The sequence below is a fragment of the Petaurus breviceps genome, unplaced genomic scaffold, assembly GCF_028583685.1.
Source record: "Petaurus breviceps papuanus isolate PSGF00001 unplaced genomic scaffold, PetGlider_PUasm1.0 185, whole genome shotgun sequence".
Lineage (NCBI taxonomy): Eukaryota > Metazoa > Chordata > Mammalia > Diprotodontia > Petauridae > Petaurus > Petaurus breviceps.
In genome coordinates, this window is record NW_027185797.1 from 1783483 (window position 1) to 1808863 (window position 25381).

At 40.6% G+C, this 25381-nt stretch overlaps 1 protein-coding gene and 1 non-coding gene across 4 annotated transcripts in view; both read left to right on the forward strand.

Moving 5' to 3' along the window:
• Positions 1-25381, forward strand: part of ULK4 (unc-51 like kinase 4) — a 651081-nt gene that overhangs the window by 492614 nt on the left and 133086 nt on the right. The gene's annotated exons all lie outside the window — the stretch shown is intronic.
• Positions 20736-20839, forward strand: LOC138162009 (U6 spliceosomal RNA). Its single transcript, XR_011168518.1, has one exon. It is a non-coding gene; the product is annotated as a U6 spliceosomal RNA (small nuclear RNA).

The window sequence follows — 25381 nt, forward strand, 5'->3', positions numbered from 1 at the left end:
AGCACTGGGGCATGTATGGATAGTCTGCAATGGCCCAGTTCGTAGTCGGGAGGACCCTTTTTCCATTGGTTGCGTGACGAGAACATTTAGTTCTTTTAAATGACACGAGTCAGCAGACTGGCAGGTCAGACTTTAGGGCCTCCTTCTTCCTCCCCTGTGGGGTCATGTGGCCCCCAAGAAATAGGTTTGGCTCCTAGGCCTTTGCATTCATTCTCTTCTGGGTTAGGGAGTGAATCACCAGCCTTAGCTCTTTCAAAGTCTGGGATGATGAGGTACCAAGATCCAGGAGTCTGAGCGTTGCTGCCAGCCTAGCATCTCAGGGTGCTTTGAACTATTTATTTAACATAAATAGCTCATACTAAGGAAATTTTGCCAGAACAGGGTGTCAACATTTCCTTGGACACCTGGAGACATAATACCCACCATTATGGTGCTATACGCATAATACTGATATAGACCAGCTCCCTCTGGGGAAGAGTTGGGTCATGTTTAGGTTCACAGCTTAGCTAAGTTGATACATAGCAGTGGTCCCACCACGTTCACATGCAAATCCAGAATTCCTGCTAGCTTCTGCAGGATTGGAGTCCCTATACCTTACTTCCCAGAGCATTAATACTAGAATGACCACAACACCTGACCCAGACTCCTGGATTCCCAGATCTCTGTGGCTTGCAGGCTAACTCCCTAGAATTAGAAACTCTGGAATTAGAGTTAGACTACTTAGAATAGAAAAGAGCAAATGAAAAGATCAAGAACCCAGATGTGTTTTTCAGAGGCCAGGTAGCCAAAGTATAAAAAAAGCAGAGAAGGAGGCCCTACCATCCTCCCCAGCCCCAAACCTTTACTATATGGTCTTACCATCCATGAGTGAATGGCCTAGTTCCCCAAATGGAAATGTATCAAAAGACCCAATTGGTGCTGATAATTTTAAAGACACATGCAAATCCAGCTATAAGCCAGTGTTAAAAAGGCTATTCCCAACCAAAGAATAAGCCAGTGTAGAATATTTATGCATGCTCAAGTACTCAGGGTTCTCTTAGAAGCAGCTTCCTAAGCCTTCCAATGGATAATGCCATCTTTTCAAACTGATGGTGTCAGACACCCATTACACTATAATTCACCTTCCTTCAGACTTCCTTCAAAACTGAGCTTTGCAACCATTTAAACAAAATGGCAGGCAAATCTCAGCCAATTCATAGTGAATTCCATTTGCCACCCCTAAAGATAAATGGAGAATTCCACTCTCTCTACATTTTTGTTCATAGATATTATTCATTTGATAATATGTACATGTTGTCACTTGGCTCACTAACACAGAAATGCCTGAGTCTTAAATTTTAAGCTAAATATGCAAGATCATAACTTGGATTGTGCAGCAGTAGTATCTCAATAAGGTAAATTAAGAGTAATCAGGCAGAAAGTAAGGGTATCCATCCTTCCAATTCCTGGTGAGAGGTACCAAGAATACAAAGCAGAATCTGCTTGATTACTAAGTGCACAGCCTTTTCTCAGTAGTTGACCAACAAGATCCCAGAATTTGAGATATAGAATGTAAAAGTGAAGGGTCTAAGACCCACCGTCAGAGATGAACTCTTTTATATGAACTTGGCAAAGTGAAAAATAAAGCCCTTCATTGCTTTGAAAGGACAAAGGTTGAGAGAAGATGAGGTTGAGAGAAGATGTTAGCATCTTATAGAAGAATTTTCTCAGTTAAGCAGTCATGGCATACCTACCACTCCAAGCATCACAAAGCTTGAGAAAGAAAGCTGGCTCCACAAGGTATTATACCAGCACGTCCAAGCAGGCCCTCCCACCAGGAACACCCTGATCACAAGCAAAGCTAGGAAAACAGGCGACACGGTGACAGCAGAATTGTCAGAGCCCAGGTGAATGAGTTGGGGTGGACCCCAAGTCTGAGAACCAGAGACAAAACATGGCGTCCACCTCCTGCCAGAGAGGCAATTGGGTTAAAATGCAGGATGAGACGCACAGCGCCGCACAAGAGCAGTGTGGCCATTTATTTTGCTGGACTGTACATATGACAGAGTTTTCTTTTTCTTTAAAAAAACTTTTTATATATGTCAGTGAGAAAGAAAGATAAATGCTTATAAAAGTAGGGTTTTTTCTTTTCTTTTTGGAACATGCTTACGGAGAGAGTTAGAGAAAAATAGTTTCCATTCATTCCTAGGTTGGAAGTTATTCTGGCTTCTTGGAAATGTTAAATGGGGCCAAAGACTTTCTCCTCTTTATCTAGGTCTCAGTGGTCCAGGATGGACTAGTTTTGCTGTTGTTGAGTCATTTCAGCCATGTCCAACTCTTCATGACCCAATTTGTGGCTTTCTTGACAAAGATACTGGAGTAGTTTTGCCATTTTGTTCTCCATCCCATTTTACAGATGAGGAAACTGAGACAAACAGGTAGAAGTGGCTTGTCCAGAATCACATAGCTAGTAAATGTCTAAGGCCAGATTTGAACTCAGGAAGATAAGTCTTCCTGATTCCAGGCCTGGGGCTGTATCTACTGTACCATGAAGCTGCCCTGAGATTACAGTTATGTCATTTTATACAGATCACTTCAATTAAGATGATAAAGTTTCCATGATTTGTTGGCCTTATATTTCACTACAAAAAGTGGTGAATTTCTTCTGTTAAAATTCCAAATCTCTTCCCCCCCAAAAAAAAAATTTCAGACACTACATTTTTTTCTTTTCTTTTTGCAGGGAGGAAGGAAGGGTAATTGGGGTTAAATAACTTGCCCAAGGTCACATGGCTAGTAAGTGTTAAGGGTCTGAGGTCAGATTTGAACTCAGGTCCTCCTGACTCCAGGGCCAGTGCTCTATTCACTGCGCCACCTAGCCACCCCACATTTTTTTTTTTTTTGCTGATAAATAATTACAAGAAGAATCTACATCTTCCAGCTCTGATCATTAATATGAGAAAAATGTGGTTTATATTATATACTTCTTGGCTGGTCTCGTACTCTAACCATACTGGCCAGTTTGGGATAAGAGAAAGGATTCAGCTAATCACTCTATATTCTGCCTTTAAAAATAGAGCAGAACATTTGTTAGTGATCTCCAAGTTTCCCCAAGAAACTAAATGTTAGACCTTTTGTCCCTAATATGCATTTTCTCCAAGTGACAATGGGCAGGATCAGGCATTTAATCAGAATTAGCTGCTCAGCAGCTCGAAATTGATCCCCTATGGGTCTTTTCTTGTTTGGGACTTGAACATCTGTGTCCTGTGGAGCATTCCTATCAAGCTAAAGAAGCACTTCATGGGAGAGGGATTCAAATATGGAACCATCATGAACAAGAATCACACGACCCCTTGGCTCCAGTCCGTGAGAGGTCCTCCATGTGGACGAGCTCCATTCCCCGGTCCCAGGGGTCAGTACTGCGGCTGGAGGGGGAGCCGTCACCTGTCACTCTAACGTCAGTGTTAGAGATTTGTCTGATAGCCAGCCTCTCCACATCGCACATCTCTTGGCTGTCAGCGAGTCTCACCACACCTTTCCCTTGTCCTTAAGGCATTCCAGCTTGACTTTTTCCCCTAGAAGAAGGATGCCAGCATGGAGCACGTCTTCACCTGTCTTGAGGGTAGAAAGCCTGTAAAACATGAAAGAATGGGATGAGCTCCATGTAAACTAGGGCTTTCCCAGCCACCCCTTTCACCTCCACTTTGAAGCCATTCCTAACAGCAAGGTCAAAGTGCTGTATCTTGCTTGAGTTAATATAGAAGAGAGAGTTGTTGATTGACTAACTGGTAAGAATGAACCAAACACAGATGCACTCACTTGCACTGATATTTCAGCTGTGAATATATAAATGCTTGGTTGTCTTCAAATACTCAGATGTACCCGGGATCTCCTCAGTTCAGGAGTTCCATTCAGTGATGCAGATCACAGACCTCCATGTGTACCCATCCTCTGCCACACTTGTCCTCCTGAAAGCTCCTCCCAAGAGATCCGCCCAAGGTGCTGGAATGGCCTTCTTCACTTTCTGCTGACACTGTAAGGACCCCAGGAGGACTATGACTGTCTGCCCGGTTTCCCTCCTTTGTAACTAGCCTGTTTTCTCTTCCTATTATACAGTCTTTTTGATGATACCCTTTACTCTTGTTCTTTGGAGTTCCTTACTGATTATATATATTTTATTTTTTATTTTTTTATTTTTTTTTTAAGCAATCAGGGTCAAGTAACTTGCTCAAGGTTACACGGCCAGTTATTTCTGGGTGTGGTGCTGAGAGTCCGGGATTCGATCTCCAGGTCGTCCCAACACTGGAGCCAGTACTCTTACTCGCTGAGCCACCTGGCCGCCCCTGATTATATATATTTTAATAGGATTAGGCTTCTCCCTGGTTCCCTGTAAAAGCAAATTTTTTCCCCTAGAAGGCAACAAAGACATTCCTGGGACTTGATTAGCTCTTTCTCCCTTGACACAGCTTCCTGGTCACCTAAGGGGCATAAAACATCCCAGCCAATGGAGTCAGGGCTCCTCCAAGTTGGCAGATTTGGGAAGACTGTTCAAGTGGCCTTCCTGACCAGAATCATTTCCATATGGAGATTGGGGGGAGGGAGGAATGGGCCCACTCAGAGCAGCCAAGGGCCACTGGGTCCTTGTTGCAAATCTTGGCTCTTGTTGGGGCAAAGAAAACTTCCTTTTGCTCACTCTTCAGTGACTTGTGAGGGCTCCAGTACTGAACCTAAACTAAGAAAGTTCTGGGGTCAGGTCTGCCTCTCACCATGTTGTGTCATGTCCACATTCACTGTGCACGGCTCCATTGCCCTCGGTGTGATAACCAGTCTTTTGTCCTTCTGAGGCAGTGGCCCCATATCTACCTGCCATAGTGGCAGCACCTATAAAATGTTATTATTGAAAAGACGGCCCTTTACTTTGGGGAAATCTTGGGATCAGAAAAGGAGCTTTATAATCTCTGTAAAGGATTCCATGGTGTTCTCCTCCTGTCTAACTCTGGATCCAGATCCTTTTCTGTCCCAGAAATACATTCTTTTGGAAGTGCATGTTGAAATCTAGGCAATGCAGATTCTTCATCCACTTGTCCTTTCCTGTGTGGATAGACAGACCAAATTCCCTTGAGTGCTCACAAACCTCTTCCCAGTAGGCTTTCCAGTATCTTTGGGGTACTGTGCTCCCACCACAGTGTCTTCTGTCATCAAAACATCTGAAGAGCCTAACCTTCCAAGGGGAAAATCTCCCTGAACTAGACTCTGAATTGGATGTCCCCCTTAGCAGTGGAAAACACCTTAACTGATATGGGGGGTGAGGAGACAGAATTCTAGGCATGGTGGACAGGCAGCGCAAAGATGCAGAAAGGAAAGAGAAACATAAATTGGACCAGATTTGACAAATTGGAGAGTGCTTGGAGGGCAGTACTGAGTAGGGTTATTTCTGTTATATCTTCCAAGGAATCTTAAATTTTCTTGATATATGAATGGAAGACATCTTGTTGTAAGAGCCTGTACATGAAGTAAAATAACAGAGTCTTTGGGCTGTTAATCAGCCACTGGAAGGACTGACTCTCATTCTTTCTCTACTCGGTGCTCCTCCAGAAAGTGTATCCTGTGAAACATCGGTACTATTCTTTTTTGAAGTTGATGACTGATGTGGGTTTTTAAGCAAAATAGAAAACAAAAGCCTAATTTTTAGTAATGGATGAGAGTAGGACCTGTTGCTATGAGGAATGAGCCCTTAGGGCATAAAGGAGCATCAGGTTAGAAATATTGAACTTTGTCACTTATATCCCTGACGTTAGAAACTAGGTAGTATTTTCCCAGACATTCCAAATACATTTTTGTATTGTAAATTGTTAAAGGGACTGATCTTTAGATCAGCAGTATGCAGTTGGTAGAGTTTTGAAGTCAAGAAGACTCTAGTCCAGAATCCTGCCCCAGACACTCACCAGCTGTGTGACTCTGGCTGAGTCCTTAACCTCCTCTTCCTCAGTTTCTTTCTCTGTAAGATGAGGATAATAATAGCACACACCAAACAGAGTCATTGCCAACGTAAAAGAGCTATGTCAGTTCTAGCTGTGATGATGATGGTGGCGGTAGCAGTGGTGAAGATGATCTGAGGACTGAATACAACTCCAGTCTTGCTGCCCCCAGGAAAGAAGAGGCCCCAGCTAGAATGCTTTCTCCCTCCTGATACAGCTTCAATCCAGTGAGAGCGTAACCTAATAGGGATGGTAACCATATGCTAAGATTCCCTAGAATTAGTTTTATGACTCTTTGGCCTACTTCCACAGAAATCAAAAACACATTTTGTAGCTCACTCAAGAGAGACCCATGTATTTATGATAAACCTTGAAAATTCCCATTCATTGGGGGTTATTATCCTGTTCAAATTATAGTAATTGTAAGTCACTGGAATATAGTAAAATCTATTTAAGATGAATCCAGCTAGTTTGCTTCTATTATTAGGGAATATTATGACCTGCCCATATGGCAAGATCATGAGCGTTTCTGTGTAGCTGCTATTGTTTAGAATGAAGATCTACTTGATGATGGGGGTGGGGGGTGGGAGGTGAGGACAGGGAGGAAAGGTCTCATTAATGGTATGTCATTTATGTAAGTCTTTTTTTCTTTAAAAATAACTAATAATAACCCAGAAATAACTGGCCGTGTAACCTTGAGCAAGTTACTTAACACCAATTGCTTTAAAAAAAAAACAAAAACAAAACTAATATTCAAAGTATTGTTAAATATTAGGGAGAAGGTAGTTTTAAAACCATTCCTCAAAATGTGAAGAATGATCTCCAAAATCGCTCTTTGTTCTCTAACGTAGTAAACACTTAAATCTTTTCTAGTTTTGTTTTTCAAAAATAGTTTTAAACACTTAGTTCTATTGAAGGAAATGAATGCCGTGAAGGTGGTTAATACTTAATGAAATTTGTTATCAGTTTTGGCAGACTTAACATACCAAAGTATATTGTTTTTTGCTTGTTTATTTTTAATATCTACATTTTCTGACTAGTCAACAAAACTAGGGATGAAAAAAGGATATTTCAGTTGCAATTTTAAAATATTTATCTGAGAGTGGTTTTCAATTTCATGCTGTTAGCCTGCATTTCAAGATGTAATCTGACGTCTTTTTTTCCCCAAGTTAAAGTTTGGGATTCAGGCAGGATTAGAGTAAATAGACAGGCAGCATGGGATACTTGGAGTGAGAAGCCCCTCATTGTGGAACTCTGGGCAAGTCCTTAACCTTCCTGTGCCTGTTTCTTCACCTGCAGAATGGAGGGAGAGGCTGACTCCTTGGTCTGTAGGGCCCTGCCAGCTCTGAATCTATAGTTCTTTGAACTTATCCGTGCTGTCCTTCAGTTACACAATCGAACTTTTTGTTTTAGTCAATAATAACAATTAGAAGCTTTATAAAGCGCTTTACAACTTGTTAGCCTCACAACAAGGCTGGGATGCAGATGCTACCATTATCCCCATTTTGCAGTTGAGGAAACTGAGGCAAACAAAGGTTAAATGAACTGTCCGGGAGTGTCTGAGGCCAGAGCTGAGTTCAGGCCTTCTGCCTGCAGTCACAGGCCCTTATCCATTGCACTGCTCAGCAGATTCCAGGCACCTTAGTCACTGTCTCAGAAGGTCCTAGTAGGTCACCGATGTCTTATACCAGGCATTATTTTTGCTTTTGAATTCTTCTTGGATATAAATTTAACCAAGTGATAATGCTGAGCATAACTAGAGAATAAAATTTAACTTTTTTTTTTTCCTAGTAGAGGAAATGTCTGGTGTTGAGACACCCACACTCTAAAGATGAGTCTCCTTTAGGACCATCAGCCATAGTCATAGAAAAACTAGCTAGGGCTCGGAGGTCAGTCTGTGACCCCAGCGCAGAGGGAGCCTACAGAAAGTTCTCAGTTGTGGCCTCATCCTCAGAAGCATCGTCAGCCCTTCCCACAGCGGTTCTCAGTGTGACTTTGATAGAATTCCACCTGGAGAGGTTTTCGGAGCCTCTTTCATCTTGTTTCCTCAATTAGTTTTTCTACTGACGTTGACATTATGGCTAGACTTTTTCCCCCAGAAATATTCTGTCAAAGTATTATAGCCCATAAAAAGTGTCTGTGTGCTGATTTTCGTGGGAAAAGAACCTAGAGGCAACCAGGTGGCACATTGGAGAGAACTTTGGGTCTGAGGTCAAGAAAACACAAATCAGATCTGGCCTCACGTACTTACTCGCTGTGTGGCTCTGGGTAAACCTCTGCCTGCCTCAGTGTTCTCATCTGTAAAACGGAGATAATGATAACACCGACCATCCAGGGCTGAGAGAATCTGTTACCGTTGGTCAGTCATTTCCATAGTGGCTGACTCCCCACGAGCCCATCTGAGGTTTACTTGGCAGAGATACGGGGTGGTTTGCTGTTTCCTTCTCCAACTCATTTTACAGATGAGGACATTGAGGCAAACAAGGTTAAATGATTTTCACAGGGTCACACCACTAATAAGTACCTGAGACCAGATTTGAACTCATGAAGATGAGTCTCCCTGATTCTGAGCTCAGCGCCCTCTGCCCTGTGGCGCCACCTAGTGGCCCCTGTGAGGATCTAATGATGCTTAAATGCTTACTGCCTTCCCCTCCCCAACAACATCTTTCATTCAGAGAATGGCCAAGGCCCTCATTCAGAACCAGCTTTATTCATCGTTGTTTAGCCTTCCTCTTCAAGAGTATTTCTTCATGGCAGAATGTAAGCTTCTTGAGGACAAGCCCTTTTTGTTTTGGTCCTTCCAGGGCCTCGTCAGTACCTGGCACACAGCAGGCACTCAGTGAATATGTGCTGGTTGATTAATTGCTATACACTGTCATAGAATTTCGCTTAGTATGCTCAGTGTGTTTAATAGAGATGTACAATATGTTACATCTGTGCCCACACTCAGTATTGTATCTAAATATATAGATGTGGTTCCTGGATGGCCTGAATGGATGATTTGGGAACTTACTCACTCGTCAGGGAGTTGGAGGAGGACCTGTCTGGGGAAGGGAGCACCCAAGTAAGGAGCAGGAATGGCCTATGGGATGAGTCTGTGCCCCCAAGGAAAGTTCCTTCCCTGACCACCCTGATGGGGAGGGTTAGCCCTTAGCTTAGACCCTCCACAGCAAAAACAGTTACCCAAGAGGCAACAGAGAATAAATGGGGAGAAAATCCATCTATCTATACAAGCAAAATGGCAAACGGAAGTTAGAGAATTTTTTTTACAGATTAGAACATACAGGAAATACCCAGGAGTAAGGGACTCTTCATTTGGGAATGAGATGAGATCTCAGGTCACACCAGGACAGAACAGTCTCATACAGGGAAATGTGCTCTCCAGTTGTGTCTCGAATTATAGACCCTGGAGGTCAAGGAACATGTTTGAGACTGGCTCCCATGCATGTCTGTAACTCAGAATTTCAATTAACCATTCAAAGTGTTTCTTCTTTTCCTGTCTCCATGGAGTTCCCTTCTCCTTGTGCCTCTCCCAAAGAGTGGCTGCATCCAAATCAGTCTTACAATAAGTAGGCAATGTTTGGCTTAGCATTTTTCCCAACAATTAAGAATCATGTCTTCCTCTGTCTACATAGCATGCAGCACAGGGCTGACCCTCCAGAAGATCAAGCTTGTGTAGACAGAGGGTTACACACACACGCGCACATACACACACACACACACACACACCCACCACTTAATTTTCTCTCTCCCCACATAGACACACATGCATATGTGTATATATACCCATGTGTGTGTGCATTGTATGCACACGGATATACATGTGTGTATATGGATAAATACACATGCATGTGTCATATGTGCCAAATATATCCGTATACTAGTTAGAAATTGTGTGCATATCACTGATTGCTCAAAAGTATTTTGTTGCAACTACAAAGTTTTAATGACGTATTTTTTTTCATCCCTTTACTCTGCCTGTTTATGAACTTCACAAGGGTTTTTTGTGTAATTGTTATGGACAGGTTTTAATGAAATTTGAGAGTCTCCAGAGATCACAGATATAGAGGCCTTTAACATTGTGGTGTTGCTTAGCAACCTCAAGCTATTATATTTCTAGTCTCTGTAATAACATGATCTACTGCTCTTTGGCCAGTCCCTGATGAAAATGTAATGGAAATAATCCTTTCCTAAAGGTTGTGCTCCCTGAGAGTTTGGGTGGGGAAACAGATTTTTGTCTGCTCATTTCATAGCTGGAAATAATTTTAATCCACTGCTTAAAATAAAGTACTGTTTTATGAATGCTTCAAGTGACAGCATGGAGCACATCTCAAGGTGAAATGATGGTGACATGATGATGATGATGATGCTATGGAAATAATTCCTTTTGAAATAATGACTTGTCAGTATCATGGATAGAAATTATAAACTTAACACAAACAACCCTCAACATGTCAAAAACCAAATCCAGTGGAACTGGTTTATTGACTATCAGTAAATGAGATATTTTGTGTCTTATACAGTTTTCTTAATGACACTTTGATGGAATGTGAAATTTATTATTTTAATGTTACAGTAAAGTTTAGTTATTTTAATGTTATAGTAAAGTTTAATTTGAGAAGCAGTGGAGCATGAAGAACAGAGGTTTTTTTCCATGAAGTCAGAAAGACACAGGTTCAAATCTTGCCTCTGACACATACTGGTTGTGATGTTGATACCAGATGAAAATATAATTGGGAAATATTTAACAAAATATATAAAAATACAATAAAACAAAAATAATATTATGTTTCAAAACTTAAGTCAGTATGTGACCCAGAGAGATCCTCATATATGGTTTAGTGGCCCCATCTTTCTATTAGAGCTCAATGTCCTTGGCTTAGACAACCTTCTAAGACTATTACAAAATAGCAGATGTGCACTGATGGAGAGAGTTTCCATACCTGGAATTCCCTAAACAGATGAGGTCACAGGTCTCACCTCCCCCACCCTCAGTAAGATGCTACTAATTTGGATTAGCTAGGTAGGCCAATCTAATTTAGTAAAAATACAGAATTATACAATATCTTTAAGAAATGTGGTTTTGCTCTTTTGCAATGCATTCAGTAACAAAGGGGTGCCTAAACTTTGGAGAATGGCAGAACACAGTGAGGTATATAAATGCAATGCAATTCAGTGGCACCAGAAGAAAATAGTCTCCCCCATTAGATTGTAAGATCCTTGAGGGCAGGGACTGTCTTTTGCCCCTTTATATCCCCAGCTCTTAGCATGGACCCTGACTTGTACTAGGTGCTGCATACATGCTTACTGAATTTAATTGAAATGACAAAAGAGACTGTTTCAAAGAATTCTGGGTAGTATGAATTGATACAGAATAAAATGAGAACCAGGGGAAAAGTTATAGAATAATGTGGCCACTGAAAGACTTAAGAACTTGGATCAGTCCAGTGACCATCAATGTCATCTAAGGCTGATGGCAGAAGCACGGTGCCTGTCTCTAACAAAGGTGAGGGACTTACAGTGTAGAAAGAGACATGCATTTTTGATAAGACTGCTTTGTGGATTCACTGTGCTTAACTATAGTTTTGCTTTACAAGGTTCCCACACACAAACTTTTAGTTTTTTATTGGGGAGATGTGTGGAGGGAGGGGAAAAGGAGGTTAAGCAGTAGGGATGCCAACAAAAAACTGCCTTTGAAACATTTCCAAAAATGCCTAGAAGAGAACAGAAGGCAGTTCAGAGAGAAGCACAGATGAGCAGGACAGTTTTGAAATTAAAGGGTGGAATTTATTATGTGCTCTTTTAAAAAAAAAAAAAGGTATAAAAATAGTGCTTCAGGGTTTCTTATTTAATTTTCTTTTGGGGTTCTGCTGTAGGTATAAAAATGCCTTTTTGTGTTTAAGTTCAGAATAAAAAATAAAACAAAATAAAATAAATAAGAGGCTCATTGCTTGGGGCAAATAAACGTCAACAGATAACAAAAGGAAAGCAAAACGACTAAATTCTTATTTGTTTTCATCTTCTCTGTCAAGGAGAATTATTTCCAAATGTGAACATATGTTGCCGGTCATAAACATAAACAAACATCAGGAGCTAAGAAGAGCATCCCTTTTAACTGACTTCAGGTCTTGAGACCTGAACAAATGTTATCCCAAGATTCTAAGAGAGTCGCAGATACGGTCGTGGAATCATTGGTAGTGCGTGAGAAAACACAGAGAACAGAACAAGTGTGAGAAGACTGGAACCAGGCAAATACTCTAATTTTTAAAGGTTTAAGAGGTGAGGTAGATCTGGATAGCCATCATTGATCAGTGAGTTTGATGTCAATGACAACATTCAATAACATATGATTTTGTACATATGTATGTATGTATGTATGTAGGAGTATGTTTGTTGCTGTTGTTTTCAGTCATGACTCCATTTGAGGTTTCCTTGGCAGAGATCCTGGAGGGGTTTGACATTTCCTTCTCCAGCTCATTTTACAGACAACATAACTGAGGCAAACAGGGTTAAGTGACTTGCTCAGGGTCATACAGCTAGTAAGTATCTGAGGCTAGATTTGAACTCATAAAGATGAGTCTTCCTGACTCCAGGCCCAGCCCTCTGTCTACTGCCCCACCTAGCTGCCCACATATGTCTTTAGTACTAAACTTAGGAAAGGAAGCAGTGGCTAATATGGCTTCACTCGGCACAGAAGGACAGGTTATACACCAAATAATCTAATTTCCTTTTTTGATGGAAGTACAAAAATGGTTGTTAGGACAGGGAACACCACTGGCGTAGTGTATCTTGTTTTTATCAAGGCACAAGACAGAGTTTCGTGTGATGTGCCTGTGAGTAGGAATAGGCAGATATGGGCTGGAAGATGGTATAGTTAAGAACAATAGTAAAAATAATAAATAAACTGTTTTGTTGACATATTGTGGTTCAAGGTTTGTAAAGAGCGTTGCCTACATTGTCCCTCCCTGATCATCACAACCCTGTAAGAGGGGTATTATAGGTATCACTATCCCAACTGTAAAGATGAGGAAACTGGAACTCCAAGAGGATTGGTGAGGGATGCCACCCTGAAGGCCTCAGACCTCTCCAGGATGGATGCTGCTTGGTGGGCTCTGCCTTTTCCCTTCACCTACACAACATTTGTATTGGAAATCTAGATAGAGGTACAGTAGGCATGTTGGTCAGAACTGCAGACGGTGAAGCTTGGGAGGATAACTAACATATTGGATAACAGAATAGAGATTTTAAAATACCTCAGTAGCCTGGGGGCAATGGGCCCAAACTAACACTATTCCATTTAATGGGGACAAATGTAAAAGTCTGCTCTTAGCTTCAAAGAATCATCTGCAGGGACTCAGAAGAGGGGAAAGAAGACCTGTTGGAACAGTAGTTGATGTGAAATAACCTGCTGGGCGGGCAGGCTTAGGCTGAACCAAAAATGGGCTGTAGAGCTGACAAAAAAGGCTGACGTCAACTTAGGCTAATGGAAAAGAAGCTCCTGTCAAGCTGAGACAAGAAAAGATTCCCACTGTTCTCTGCACTAGTTCTGCAGAGTATTGGATTTAATTCAAGGCACCACATTTTAAGAGGCATGTTGACAGGCTAAGGGTGACCAGTTTGGTGAAGGGTCTGACAGTCATGTCACATAGGAAACAGAGAGAGAGAGAGAGACAGAGAGAGAGAGAGAGAGAGAGAGAGAGAGAGAGAGAGAGAGAGAGAGAGAGAGAGAGAGAGAGAGAGAGAGAGAGAGAGAAAGAAAGAAAATCTGGCGAAGACAAACCTTAGAGTGATATTAAAATCATTTTCATATCCTTGAAGGACTGCCATGTGGGTGAAGACTTACTCTAGATAGCTCTGGAATAGGGGTTCTTAACTTTTGTTATATGATGGGGTCCTCTGGCCATCTGGTGAAGCCTGTGGAGTGCTTCTCAGAATAATATTTTTAAATGTATAAAGAAACCAACTGTACTGAAGTACTTATCAAAATATATTTTAAGACCTCATAAATTCACAGATTGTTGTTTTTTGTTGCTATTGTTGTTCAGTCATTTTAGTCATAAACTAACTCATCATGGCCCCATTTGGGATTTTCTTGGTAAAGATACTGGAGTGGTTTGCCATTCCTTCTCAAGCTGATTTTACAGATGAGGAAACTGAGGCAAATAGGGTTAAGTGGCTTGCCCAGGGTCACACAGCTAGTAAGTTGAGGTCAAATTTGAACTCAGGTCTTCCTTTTTATTTAATTTAATATTTTATTTTTCCCAACTACAGGTAAAAATGATTTTTAATGTTTGTTTGTTTTTTTAAATTTTGAGTTCCAAATTATCTCTCTTCCTTCTCTTCTCCCTCATTGAGAAGACAAAGCAATTTGATGTCAGTTATACATATAGTCATGTAAAACATTTCCATATTAATCATGTTGTGAAAGAAAACACAGAGCTAAAAAAAGGAAAGAAAAAATTTAAAAGTCTGATCTAATCTCTATTTAGACTCTTTCAGTTCTTTCCCTGGAGATAATGGATAGCATTTTTCATCATAAGTCCTTTAGAATTTTATTGGTTCATTATATTGTTGAGAACAGTTAAGTCATTCACAATTGATCATCACGCAATATTGCTGTTACTATGTACAAGGTTCTCCTGTTTCTGCTCATTTCACTTTGCATCAGTTCATGTCTTTCCAGGTTTTTCTGGAGCACCTTGCTCATCATTTCTTATAACACAGTAGTATTCCATCACAATCATATACCACCATTTGTTCAGCCATTGCCCAGTTGATGGGCAGCCTGTATTTCCCATTCTTTGCCACCATAAAAAGAACTATAATAGATATTTTGTTACCTATAGATCCTTTTCCTTTTTGTTTTTTACCTCCTTAAAATACAGGCCTAGGAGTAGTATTGCTAGGTCAGAGGGTTCATATGCCATTGGGCACGTGAACTCAGGTCTTTCTGACTGAAGGCCTGGCACTTTATCCACTTTGCTACCTCACTGCCCAAGCAGTTTCAAGAAATCGGATTTTGGCTCAATATAAGGAAGACTTTCTAGTAATTATGGTTGTTCAAAAAAACGGAACGAATGTACTGCCTTTTAAGGAGTGAGTTCCTTATTTCTGAAGATGTTCAAATAGAAATTGTACCTTATGTCAGGAATTTAGGAAATGGAATTGAACCGATATGAATAGTATGGAAGAGTGAAGGAAGCATTGCCCCTGGAGTCAGAGGGCCTGGGTTTGAATCTTGTTCCTCAAACTACTCTACAATCTTGGGCAAGTTAACTCCCCTGGCCCTCAGTCTCTTCATCTGTAAAATGAAAATATCAGACTAGATGACCTGTGAGATCTCTTCCAGCTCCATAGATCTGTGATCCTATGGTATGTGCTGTAACAGGGTGTCCCCAAAATCTCAGGGCAGTTTAAAGCTTTGACGGCTTAAAACTTCCCTAAGACTTCTAGGGCACCCTGAATTGTAGGTAAGTCTTACTGCCTGACACGGTGTCTGTCATTGGCTCCAGGCATGGATAGCTGTTTCTTCTGTTTCCTGGTACTGTCCCAATGGAGCTAATGTTCAGTTTCTTTGTGAGCCCATCTCATCTCTGCTGAATCACTATTCATTCCCCTTCACCAAGCTATCATATGCAGAGGACTGTGGAAGGCTTTGTCCCTGCCCTTTTTGTGATCATGTAACTAACACCATTTGACTACAGTCAGACCAACCAGATGTCTCATAAGTACTTCATTTTGAGATATTCCATGCACTTCAATAAATGGCAGATGTGTGCTGTGTGCAATTCACTGAGCTGAACCGATGGAAACCAAAGTTTAAGGGAGGCCAAGTGAATATCTATTAAGCATCTAACTGTGTGCCAGATACTGTATTCTAAGGGCTGATACTTAAAAACATGCGTCCCTTTAAGGACATGATCATCAGATTATGGGGTCTGTAGCCTGAGCTCCAATAAGTATGATACAAGATAGACTTGGAATAAGGGCAGAAAAGACAGTCTGGCAAAAGTTCCCTAAGAAAATAAGGAGAGGAGAGGTGATGTTAGCAAGAAAGATTAGAGAAGGCTTGATGGAAGAGGTGGTACCCAAGCAAGGCTTTGAAGGAAGAGAGGGATTTCATCAGACTGAGACCAAGAAGGAGTTTCTCTTTTCTTCAATCCAGTCTTCACCCAGTTGTAGAAATATTCATCCTAACTCTCAGGTGTAACCATGACTCTCTTCTTAAAAAATGTTCCACATTTCCTTACTACCCCTAGGTTGTTTAAAAGCCCATAGAAATCTGGTTCAAACATAAATCGCTTTTAAAAAAAAATGTTTCTTATTATAAATTTGGTAATCACCATCAAAAGTAAAATCTCTAATAAATAAGCTAAATATTATAACATAAAACCATAATATCCCTATTTATAGTTTATTCAAGTAAGAAATGTGTACATTAACTTTAACAAAATCATAACAACATTTGTTTCCAGATCTCTTTCTGATGCTTTTCTTGTAAGTTATAATAATAATAGCTGTGATTGATAGAGAACATTAAGGTTTACAAAGCACTTCACATATCTCTAGTGTGTATATTGTTCTAATTCTCCTTTCTCTGTTCTGTCACTTTACATAGCTCCATATTTCTTTATATTCTTCATACTTGCCTTTTTATGGCACAATAATATTCTATTATGTTGATATCATTAATGCAGTCTAGCCATTCCTCAAGCATTACAATATGAATTATTTATAGTTTACTATTACAAAGAAAACTTAATATTTTTGTGTAGTCTCTTTTCCATTTATTAACATCTTCAGGACTTTGTTCTAATAGCAGGATCACTATGTCAAAAAGCATGATCAGCTTCCTAACTTTGTATTTTGCCAGATTTATTTCTAAAGTGATCGTCCCAATTCATGGTTCCTTTTCCTAGAGCTGTGAGTGTATTTGTTTCCCCCACCAGCACTGAATATTATCACTTTAAACTATTTTTGCTAATGGATATATCTCAAGAGATCTTTTAATTTTTATAATTACTGGAAATTTAAGCTTTTTCTTTTTTTTTAAGGCAATTGGTAATTCTTCCTTTAAGATGTACCAGCCCATGTGCTTTTGACCATTTAGCCTTTTATAAGTAGACAATACACTTATAAATTTCTGTCATCTTTTCATATATTTTGGATGTCAGAGCTTATCGGCTACATTTACTACAAATACTTTGTTCCCAATCTATTTCTTTCCTTTCACTTTAAATATCTTTTTGTTTATATAATCATTTTTATATAATAAAATCCACATCTTTAGTCTTCTAAACTTCTTCCATATGTGCAATAGATAAAAATTATTCTACTCTCCATTATTGTTATAAATGATATCATTTTTTCTTATTTTTTTCTATTTCAATCACTGATCCATTTGGAATAGTTTGTAGACTATCATGAGACATTTTATGCCTTTACTTTTCTTCCTAAATTGCTGGTTCTGTTCCATTCATCTCTTTTTATCAAGTACTAGATCATGTTGATATTACTACTTTATAGCATACTTTGAGATCTTTTCTCACCTACAGATTTTTTGAGCAGGGAAATGGCATATTTTGGCATATACATATACATACATATATACATACACACAATTATTTTAATATTTTATTATTTTAGTGTGAAAGGCCGATGAGAGAGTGGAGAGACTTGAATTGAGACAGGGTAACCAGTTTGGTGATTGTCTGGATAATTCAGATGAGAGGTGAGAGGACATATATAAGAAACATTGTGGAGATGGAATTGAGAGGAGGTGGCAGTTGATTGAATGTGGGGTGTAAGGGAGAGGAAGAAGTCTTAGAAGACTCTATGACTTTGAGCCTTGATAAGTTACCAGGAAGACAGTGGAGCCATCAAAAGAATTTGGCAAAGAAAAATGTGAGGGGTTTTCCAGGGGAAGGTTCGGCTAAGGTGGAGTTTGGAGTTGCCATGGTGACATCAAAATGAAGGCATCTCTAAGGCTGTTGGAGAATCAGGGTTAGAACTCAAGGGAGATATAAAGGCTGGAGATTAAGGAGCTCACCAGATAACCTCGATCTTCTCAACAAAGTAGGAGTTGTCTGCAGGAGAAGAGAAGGGGGGATAAAGTTGAAGAGAAGGGGGAAGACTTAAGGAAAAAGGGGAAGCTTAGAAATGGCCTCCATGAGTGCTATGAGAGGAAAGCAGGAAACCTTGGAGGACTGAGAGACCAGGGGAGCTTGCTTTGAATTGGTGGTAGGCCCAGGCAACAACAACGCTTGTTGGCTTTAAGAACAGAACCAAAGAAAGCCAATGGTGGTGCCGTCCCAGGGTTGAGACATTGTGGGAAAGGCAAAGGAGCAAAGGATTCAAGAGTAGAGAACAGTATCTTGTTATTGTGTCTAACTGCAGGTAATGTAAACAAAGTGACATAAATATTTCCATGGGAAGCATCTTATATCCCTAAAGCAGGACAAACATGACTGGAATAAAACTGATCAAAATCACTCATCAGGAAGATTCAGTTTTGCCCTTTTTTTTTTTCCTACAAAGAAGTGCGTTCTTACTTGATATAGCCATTATATGTTTTCTTCACTACGTAAAGTTAGGTGCAGGTTTCATTTTTAGAAGGCTCTGTACATTTTCAAGCTGCACTTTATTTTAATATTATTTTCGGTCAATTTGTGGTTATACCAGAAAACTGAGTAACTTTATTTTTAAAAAATTAATTGGAGGAATTATGTATGAGATTATTGGGAAGTATCTTATTCAAAAGGCTAATCAGGGGTATTTGAAGAATATTTTTGGAAGCTGTATTAGGTTATTTAATAAACATTCTAGAATAACATTTAAAATTTCTTCATTTAACTACACAGTAAGCATAAGTTTATACTTCAACAGTAAACATATTTTAATAAAACAAATACATAACTTTGAATCTTTAAGTATTTTAAATTTCTTTCAGCAAATAAATATTTCTTCTCAAATGTATGATAGTTGATCATGTTTCAGATATTTTTACTGGAGGTCCTTATTATAGCCAGCTAGTCCCTGTACCTTTGACATCTTTTAATGCTTTTTAAGGGTGTAACAGTAATGGAATATAAAGATCCCCCTGTATTGGCTTGGTTTTCAAATTGATTGTGTTAAAACCCAGAGCTTGTGAATCCCACTTGTGGATTCAACGACTTGTTGATGTGAAAAGAGAGGGCTGAACTGGGTGGAGCTGGTGATGCAAATTTAGAGAGACACAAGAAAAGAGAGAGGCAGGAAGAACTTTTTGGAAGCAGCATCTTGGAGGCAGAGAGAGATGGAGAGCATTGTTAAGGGCCACTTTGAATTGCCCAGGACTTTTTAGAGCTGCCACCCAGAGCTGCCAAGGACTGAGGAAACATGGCTGTTATGCTGGTACTTTGTCTGTCTGTTTTGATGTTGTTTTGCCAGATTTGTCCACTGGTGAAAGACAGTCCTGTTGTTGAAGAAGTTCTGGAACCTGGCTGTTGGTTAAGAGCTCCTGAGACTGTTCTGCAGACAGAGAGTGAATTCTGTCCACTGGTGAAGGACAGTGCTGTTGTTGCAGAGGTTTAGGAACCTTGTTGTTGGTTCAGAAGCCCTGAGGAAGGATTTTCTTGTTGTATGTTTACAGAAATCCTGGAAGGGGGTTTTGCTAATGTTTTCAGGGGTCCTAGGACTGTTCTGCAGACAGAGAATGAATTAATGAAGACACTGGCAATGTATCTTGTGGCCTTGCTAAGCTTTGTCTCCCCAGGAACAAAGATTGCTGAGAACTTGCCTCATGTCAAGATGAAGAAAAGAGCTCTCTTTGGGTATTAAATGCTGTCCTTAAACTTGTTGTAACTCTGGGGTAGATTCAGTTGTGATCCAAGGGTGGGGAACTTTTGACCTTTTTGTGCTCTGTGATTGAACAAATGAATGTACTTTACTTATGATTGGAAACTAATCTCCATTTGAGAAGAGGGGCTTTGTGGTTGACTAAATGAATGTACAGCCTAGGGGTGGAGAGTAGTATTTAGAAGAGGGTCTTTGGGATTGACTAAATGCATTATAATGTCCAGGGGTGGGGTAGTACTTGGAGATTATTGAATCACACTTGGTAAATGCTGTATTTTGAATTATACTATATGTTGATTCTCTCTGTTCTTAATTTGTCACTGAATAAAATGGAGAGCACCTATGCTGGTATTTTGAACCTTGGGAAGTTGCCTTTGCATGGCATTACAAAGGGATAGGGAGGCAGTGTGGGGTAGTGGTTAGAAAGGTGAACTGTTGGTATGCCCTGGATCAATTTACTTCTTGCAGTGTTCTAGGCAACTTTCTAGGACTATTCAATTGCAGCTTGAGGGATGAGATGGGGAGAGGCTCACTTCCATCTATAATAGTTCCTTCTCCTGGAAGTTTCCTTTTCTAAGAGTTCCCCACACCAGTGAAGCCAAGAGTTCTACTCCCCTTTCCTATTCCTACTATATTTAATCTCTCTCTCTTTCTCTCTCTCTCTCTCTCTCTCTCTCTCTCCCTCCCTCCCCCTCCCTCCCTCCCTCTCCCTCCCTCTCCTTCCTTTTCCCTCCCTCTCCCTCTCCTTCTCCCTCTCCCTTTCCCTCTTCTTCTCCCTCTCCCTCTTCTTCTCCCCCCCCTCTCCCTCTCCCCTCCAAGATTGATTATTCCCATCTTTGGTGGGTGTGATGTGGACTCCAAGTGGTTTCAATTTGCATTTTTCTTTTTAGTGATTTGGAGCAATGTAGCAATCCTTCCTGTATTCGTAAATAGTTTCCACTTCTTGTACTCCCTTCAGCAGCTCATATAATAAAATTAGAATGATACAGAGATTAGTGTGGACCCTGCACAAGGATGGGATGCATTTTGGTGAAGCATTCCATATTTTTCCCCTGTTTCCAAACCTTTCCAAGTGATCAATGGCAAATACTTTTGTCATTAAAAAAAATAATAATTTGCAGCTCTTCTTTTGAGACTTGTTTGTTCACAGCCTTTGATGGATTGGAAATGTATTTCTTGATGTTCCAGCACAAGGCATTATTTTCCTTTGGGCAATAGAAAACAAAGCTCCGATATTTAGATTAAGCCTAATTGCACTGGATCAAATATACCGCTCTTTCTCTTCAGTATTATGTTAGTGAACCATGGATGGCATTAGGGATTTAGCTTCCTATTGAACAGTTTTATCACCCCGTTTTCAGTGTAACGGGACTGTGCAATGGTAGCGAAAGGAAATGAAAATTGACGGACTCTGGCCTATCCCCCTTCTCTGTGCTTCTGGACCAACGAAGGGAACCAGCAGGTTCAGTCCAGTTCTTTCCTTTCACTCATCTGTCCCTGAGGAATGAAAGTCCTGCTAGTTATTCTGTTTCCTTTTTTTCAAAAATGCCACAGGGAAAGGAATAAATCAGAGTAAAAAATTTTCTTCTCTTTTTCCTTAGGTAGTGATTATATTGCTAGCTTCCACATCCATTTCAAGAAGAGCATTGGCATAGCAGTCCAGGCTTGTGGGGCATCTAAGAAGTGAAGGCCTTAGCAGGGGTAGTGTCTGTACCGTTTGCCTCATTTTCCATTTGTATTGGTGTTCGAGACCATGACAGGCTGCCACATACTGTCAAGACATTCTCAGGGTTTTTCCTTCTTTCTCTTTCTTTAGGACAGATCTTTCTCTAATTTCTAGGTAGAGCATAGGTATGTCAGGCAACTAACTCCAGGCCATGAGTCTTCCTTTGTTTCTTGGCCTCCTGAGCACTTTGGGTCTCTCACGTTCTGTCCCCAGAATCCTCTCTGTCACTAACTCAGAATGTGTCTGCGTGTGCTCACCGGGCCTGGTGTAGTATGTGACGTACAGAAAGGGAGGTATCACTAATTAGTGTTCTCTGCTACATTTCCTTCTGGAAGACCTGCTGCGGGGTTTTTTTAAATAGGGCAAAGGAACATTTGCTTAAAGTTTTAGAATACTTTTTAAAAAATCATGCTTAGATTCAGTAATGATTCAATAGTAAGAGTTTTTTAAAAAATAGTTTTTGTTACCCTTCTTTTTCTAACATTTTGGTAATGGGTCTTAGTTTAACCAGTATACAAGTCACAAAAGGAAAAAATGAAAACCCCCAATATGTCCTTAGCAAAAAAAGAAAAAGAAAAGGAGAAATACTAGAAACAGACTAGATAGCAAGGCATGCCACCTTATGGAGACCATGCCAACATTTCCCCCAAGCACTTCTCATGTATTTCTTTGTCATCGCCCTTTGTCTGGATGTATACACACACAAAAAGACACTTGTCATTAGCCTCCCCCCCCAGCTTAGTGCTGGGTGAAAGGTAAAAAGGAGCATTACTGTATGTTATGTGTACCTTTCAAAGTTTTCCATGACAAGATTCAAAAATCTCATCAGCTTTATTTGAAAAGAGCATAAAGTGAATAAGCAGGGCTTGACCCAGCAACATTTCCTGTAAACACAAAAGGAGCTCTGTGGCCAACATCCCCAAAACCATGGATCAGCCTTTTTGTATCTCAATCAACCCTGAGCCAAACAGTAAATAGAGCTGCTCATGATTTATGCATGAAAATAGGTTATCCCATCTGGCCTCCCTAAGTCTCTTGACCCTTCCCTAACTCCTTCCCTGCTGCCAGCACATAATCCCCATTCTCTGGGGAGTCAGGTGCCTGTTTGCCAATTACTGGAGGCCTCTCTCCATTTCCCCAAGGAGCTTCTGCTGTCTTGTTAGGCTTAATTACTTGACCGATGAGAACTGGAGCCTCAGGTATCAGTCTCATCAGTGGTTCTAGGACTTTGTGGTTACCTGGAGCAAAGCTCCTAGGCCTCTGGTCCCCAGCATCTTGAATGAAATGGAACTGAAGCCTGGCGGATGGTGGCCTGCCCCATTACCATTACCTTAGCCTGAAAGAAACTGGGCTGTACATCAAGGCCATGGAGATCATTTGGAAATGGTGTCATTAAAAGTCTCAGCAGCTAATGAGTAGTATTCCTCACCTGTAAAATATGGGGATTGGACTAGATCTTAGGGAGTTCTTGACCTTTTTTTATATTGCAAACTCCTTTGGTAGTCCTTTCTCAGAATAGTGCTTTTAAATACAAAAAAAACCTAAAATACATAGGATTACAAAGGAAGCCAATTATGTTGAAATAGAATTATCAAAGTGTTTTTTTTTTTAGTCAATTCCAGGTTAAGAACCTTTTTAGATTAGATGATCCCTTAGGTCCCTTTCAACTGACCTTCTATTTCAATCTTTGTTGTCCAGGAATTTTCTGGGCTGCTGGGTATCTAAGCTTTGAATCTAGTAACATGATTGAAATGTCCCCTGTTATAAAATATTCACAAATCAAGGATTAGATGGTTCTTTGGGCCCTCAAAAGCTTTCTCAGAGCAGTCTTTTTTTTTTAATGATCTTCTTTAGTAAACAAAAGTATTTGATAGTCCAATTAGTGATCAATTTTCATGAATCAATGTGACTGCTTTTTAATATACAACAAAGCCATTTAAAGGTTCATATTATGAAGTCTCCTGTTTTCTTGGAGAGTGAAGGACGAACAACAGCAATTCCATCACCAAACGTTCATTTACTTCTGCTGTGATTAGGAAATTCCTTCTGGCCAGTACAAACCCACAACTTTTCAGTGATTTAAGATTTGCTCAGGACACTGAGAAGTTAAGTCAGGGCCGGGGAACCTGCAACCTCAAGGCCGCCCGTGGCCCTGTAGGTCCCCACCTGCAGCCCTTTGACGGAATCCAAACTCACAGAACAAATCCCAGTAGTAAAAGGAGGCTGCAAGTTCCCCACCCCGGGGTTAAACCATTTGTGCCAGAGGTTTTATGGCTAGTAGATGTCAAAGGAGGGACTTGAACCCAGGTCTTTCTGACTCAGAAACCTACTGTTTCTCACTCCATCTTACTGCCTCTCCTGATGGTTAGATATGGAGAAGTCTGTTGTGGGGATGACACCATCCCAGCCCAGGGCAGGAAGGGCAGACCCAGACAAAGACCATTCTAAAGTATGGGGTGCTGTGCTTTTGTTTTTTGTCCTTCCTTCTTGAAGAGGACCAACGACAGTGGGCGATGCCATGACTTGCAAGTGAATTGGATTTAAGTGAGGCAGGGCTGTACTAAGTCACCAGCCTCACTTTATCCTTTGGAGCCATCTGGGTCCAGTGGCCAGATATAGGTCAGGATGACCGGAGATGACCCCATGTGGTGTGGGAGACCTTGGCCTTTTCAAACTAAGGTCTTTAATAGGTCTCAGTTTGACTGAGGCAAGCATGCAAAGCCAACAGTTTGCCAGAACTCAGATCTGGCCTTTGAGAAAATCCATGGCACAGCTGGTCCCTATTTGGAGAGGTGCTATGGTGTAGGGGAGAGGCTCTGGGCTTCAGGAGACCCAGATTGGAGCCAGCCTTGGTTAATTAAGTCACTTCCCTCTCTGGGCCTGATTTTCAGTATTCCTTGGGAATTCCTTTGGTATTCGTTTCTCTATTTAGGTCAAAGAGTTTCCAACAATAATGATCATAAGCATTGATAGAGTGCTTTATGAGTTGAGGAGTACCTTACAAATGTCTCATTTGATTCTTGCAACAACCCTGGGAGGTAGGTACTCTTGTTATCCGTATTTCACAGATAGGAAAACTGAGGCAAACAGAAGTGAAGAGACTAGCCCAGGGTGACATGATAGGAAGTATCTGAGGTAAGATTTAAACTTGGGTCATCCTAACTTCAGGTCCACAGCACCACCTAATTGCCTTGTTCTTCCTCTGATATAAAATTTAGCAACATTTATCGCAACCTTTGGCTTCTGAAGAAGAAAAGACTGAAGGCTAAGGGGGTGGGATGTGATGTCCTTCAAGTGGTTGAATAAGATGTCATTGAGTGGAAGAAGAATTGAACTTTTCTGTTGGGCCCTGGGGGGCAGAGTTAAGAGTGGGCTGCCCCAAGGGAGGCGGGGAGAAGTGGGAGGAGATGAGATTAGGCCATCTCTGAGCTTCCTTCCTGCCCTGGCATTCTCATCTCTGATTTACCCATTCCCTGGAGCTCTCCTCATCCGTGTGCACTGGGTGCTCTCCAGGTACACGGCAGATAAGTATTGATAGGCAGGGGAGGTTGAATCCTAAACCCTCCCTCCTTAAATCTTCTCTTGCTGGACCACAAGTGGTGGTGATTGATTGTGCAAGAGATGTTGATAATTCTGGCATGGTTTTTCATATTATATATCAGACTGACCTTTTTCCTTGTTCCTTTCTCTTTAAAAAAAAAAGTCCCTAAATAATAGAGAAACAACCATCCCTCCCAGATTGGTTTGTTTCTTTCTGTTTTTTGAAGTCTTACCATTCCACAGCAGCCTTCTGTTTGCCACAAAGATTGCATCTTCCTAATTTTATCTTCCACAGAATCTTGCATAGAGTAGATGTTTAGTAAAT